Here is a 4,730-nt window from a genome sequence, read left to right on the forward strand (position 1 = left end):
ACTAGTTCTTTAGGGTCTGCTAGGGAAAGACCATTCAGGTTCCATTTTCGAGAACTACACGAAAACAGACAATCTAACTCTAACAGAAATACATATTATCTTTTAAAGACTTGATTCTCCCCATACTTAGTTAGCTGTGGTGTCGAAATTGTGGTTAACTTCGTTGTCGACTTCCATCGGACTATTTATATAATGTTTAACTCTGTGACCATTAACTTTAAATTCAATCCCATTTGAATTTATTAATTCTATCGTTCCGTATGGGAAAATTCTTTTGACTATGAATGGTCCAGACCATCTTGATTTCAATTTTCCAGGAAATAGCTTGAATCGCGAATTGAAAAGAAGAACTCTGTCTCCTTCTTTAAATTCTTTTGAACTTCTGATTCTTTTATCATGCCATTTCTTCGTTCTTTCTTTATAGATTAATGAATTTTCGTATGCTTCATGTCTTAATTCTTCTAATTCGTTTAGTTGACTTAATCTTAGACGTCCGGCTTCATGTAAATCAAGATTACATGTCTTCAAAGCACAAAACGCTTTGTGTTCAATTTCTACTGGAAGATGACATGCTTTTCCATAAACAAGTCTAAAAGGTGTGGTTCCAATTGGAGTTTTGTAGGCTGTTCTAAAAGCCCAGAGTGCATCCTCCAATTTAATGGACCATTCCTTCGGATTTGATCCTACGGTTTTCTCTAGAATACGTTTTAAAGCTCGGTTGGTATTTTCAACTTGTCCATTTGTTTGTGGATGATATGCGGTGGAGATTTTATGAGTTACTCCATATCTTTTAAGAACTTTCTCAAGTTGATTATTACAGAAATGAGTACCCCGATCACTTATTAAAGCTTTCGGTGTTCCAAACCTTGCAAAAAGACGTTTTAAAAAGTTGACTACAACTCGTGCATCGTTAGTTGGGAGAGCTTGTGCTTCCGCCCATTTAGATACATAATCAATGGCTACGAGTATATATAGATTATTATGAGATTTTGGAAATGGACCCATAAAGTCAATACCCCAAATGTCAAATACTTCACATACTTGGATGACATTTTGTGGCATTTCATCACGTTGACTTATTTTTCCGGCCCTTTGACAAGCATCACAGGATTTGCAAAGAAGGTGTGCGTCTTTGTAAATTGTAGGCCAATAGAATCCAGCTTCATAAACTTTTCTTGCTGTTAATTGAGGCCCATAATGCCCTCCTGTTGGTCCTGTGTGACAATGGTTTAATATTTTACTAGCTTCATCTCCAAATACACATCGGCGTATTATTCCATCTGGACAACTTTTAAACAAATGTGGATCTTCCTAGAAATAGTGTTTTATATCACTGAAGAATTTCTTTCGTTTTTGGTACGATAATCCTTTTTCAAGGAATCCACAAACTAAGTAGTTTGCATAGTCTGCAAACCATGGAATTTCTTTATAATCTATCTTCAATAGATATTCATCAGGAAAGTTGTCTTGTATGGCCGATTCATTTAGAACTTCTAATTCGGGATCTTCAAGACGAGAAAGATGATCAGCGGCGAGATTTTCTGCTCCTCTTTTATCTCGGATTTCTATATCAAACTCTTGTAAGAGTAAGATCCAACGGATTAATCTTGGTTTAGCATCTTGTTTCGAAAATAGGTATCTAAGAGCAGAATGGTCGGTATAGACCACCGTTTTTTGCTAGAATAAGATATGATCTAAATTTGTCAAAAGCAAAGATAATAGCAAGGAGTTCTTTTTCAGTAGTTGTATAGTTCGTTTGTGCTCCTTGTAACGTCTTACTAGCATAATATATAGGTTGAAATCATTTTTCAATCCTTTATCCTAAAACGGCTCCCATTGCAAAATCACTTGCATCGCACATTAGTTCAAATGGTAGATTCTAATTTGGTGTTATCATGATCGGTGCATTAGTGAGTTTTTCTTTAAGAATATTAAAAGATTTGATACACTCATCTGAAAAGATGAATGGAGCATCCTTTTCTAGGAGTTTATTCATAGGAGTGGCAATTTTAGAAAAATATTTTATGAAACGTCGGTAAAAACCGGCATGCCCTAGAAAACTCCTAACTCCTCTAACATTGGTGGGATGTGGAAGTTTAGCAATTACATCTACTTTAGCTCTATCCACTTCAATTCCTTCTTTTGAAATTTTATGTCCAAGAACGATGCCTTCTTTAACCATGAAATGGCATTTCTCCCAATTAAGTACTAGATTTGATTGTTCGCATCTAATAAGCATTCGTTCAAGATTAACTAGACATGATTCAAATGTATCACCGATGACTGAAAAGTCATCCATGAAAACTTCCATGCATTCTTCTATCATGTCATGAAAAATCGCCATCATACACCTTTGAAAGGTTGCAGGGGCGTTGCAAAGTCCAAATGGCATGCGTTTGTAAGCAAAAGTACCATAAGGGCACGTGAATGTGGTTTTCTCTTGATCTTCGGGTGCTATTGGAATTTGAAAATATCCGGAAAATCCATCTAGAAAACAATAGTAACTATTTCCGGCTAATCTTTCCAACATTTGATCTATGAAAGGTTATGGAAAGTGATCTTTTCTGGTGGCGTCATTTAATTTTCTATAATCAATACACACACGCCATCCTGTTATAGTCCTAGTAGGAATAAGCTCATTTTTCTCATTTGTAATGACAGTCATGCCACCCTTCTTAGGCACGCATTGAACTGGGCTTACCCATGGACTATCAGAGATTAGATAAATTAGACCTGCGTCTAGCAGTTTAATAATCTCTTTCTTAACTACATCTTGCATATTAGGATTTAGTCTTCGTTGGCGTTGCACATACGTTTTATGACCTTCTTCCATAAGGATTTTATGTGTGCAATACGAAGGACTTATTCCTTTAATATCATGAATCTTCCATGAAATGGCTGGTTTATGAGCTTTCAACACAGAAATGAGTTGTGATTTCTCATTTTCAGTAAGAGAAGACGATATTATTACAGGTAATTCAGATTCACCATGTAAATAAGCGTATTCCAAATGGTTTGGAAGTGGCTTTAACTCTAATTTCGGAGGTTCTTCTATCGATGATTTATATCGATATCTGTCTTCTTCTTTTAGCATTTGAATTTCTTCTGTTGTTGGTTCATATCCATTAGCTATAAGTGTAGCTAATATTTCAGCTTCATCAATTGATTCATTACCTTCTCCTAAAGAACATTCTCCTGTTCCTTGTAATTCTGGAAATTCTTCTAATAATTCTGCATGTGCATCTATAGTTTGAATATAATAACATGTATCATCTGCAGATTGTGGTTGTTGCATTGCTCTATCAACTGAAAAGGTAACACTCTCGTCCTCTATACTTAGGGTCAGTTTCTTACCAAACACGTCTATCATTGCTTTAGCCGTGTTTAAGAATGGTCTTCCTAATATGAGAGGAACTTGAGAATCTTCTTCCATGTCCAAAACAACAAAATCTACTGGAAATACTAAAGTACCAACTTTAACTAGCATGTTCTCCATTATCCCTCTAGGATATTTTATTGATCTATCGGCTAGTTGTATGCTTATTCTGGTTGGTTTCAATTCTCCAAGGTCTAGTTTAGCGTATAGTGAATACGGCATTAGATTTATACTAGCACCTAAATCTGCCAATGCTTCTATTGAACTAAGACTACCCAGAAAACATGGAATTGTGAAACTTCCTGGATCAGATAGTTTTTCTGGTATCTTATTCAACAGCACTGCTGAACAATTAGCATTCATAGTAACAGCCGAGAGTTCTTCCATTTTCTTTCTATTTGAGATTAGATCTTTCAAGAATTTAGCATATCTAGGCATTCCTGAAATCACATCAATGAAAGGAAGATTTACATTTATCTGTTTAAACATATCCAAGAATTTGGATTGCTCGGCTTCAAGTTTCTCTTTCTTCATTTTACTCGGGTAAGGAAGTGGTGGTTGGTATGGTTTAACATAAGGTTTATCCTTAGCTGTGTTATCTTCATTAACCTTTTCAACTACCGGTTCTTTTTCCTTATCTTGATCAGGTTGTGGTTCTTGTGGAGTAGGAATAGCTTCATCAGAAGTTTCAGGTATTTCAGGTGGTTTAAGTGTTGTACCACTTCTTGTGGTAATAGCTTTAGCTGTTTCATTCCGGGGGTTAGCTTTTGTATCACTAGGTAGACTTCCCGATTTTCTTTCACCTATTAACCTTGCTAGGTTACTTACTTCTTGTTCCAGATTTTGAATAGAAGCTTGTTGATTTCTAAATGCTTGAGCATTTTGTTCATTAGTTTGTTTCTGAGATGTGAAAAACTGCGTTTGAGTTTCAACTAGCTTCGTCATCATATCTTCTAAATTCGGCTTTTTATCATCGGTTTGTTGTGGTGGTTTGTTTTGAAAATTAGGTCTTTGCTGGTTGTAAGTATTATTGGATACTTGTTGATTGCTAGGACCTTGTTGGTTGTTGTATGGAATATTTCGGTTATAATTTTGGTTTTGATTGTAAATCGGTCTTGGCGGTTGATAATTATTCTGATAATTATTTCCAGGCCTTTGGTTTATGTATGAAATATTCTCTCTTTGTCCCATTGTTAATTCAATACTTAGACAATCTTTTGTCAAATGTGGTCCTCCACACTGCTCACAACTAATTCGTATTGAGTGAATATCCTTAGTCATCTTTTCCATTCGTCTCTCCACAGCATCTATCTTTGCGGAAATGGAATCTAAGTCATGGCTAGAATCGGCTCTA

This window comes from Rutidosis leptorrhynchoides, chromosome 1 (genome assembly GCF_046630445.1).
Source record: "Rutidosis leptorrhynchoides isolate AG116_Rl617_1_P2 chromosome 1, CSIRO_AGI_Rlap_v1, whole genome shotgun sequence".
NCBI lineage: Eukaryota > Viridiplantae > Streptophyta > Magnoliopsida > Asterales > Asteraceae > Rutidosis > Rutidosis leptorrhynchoides.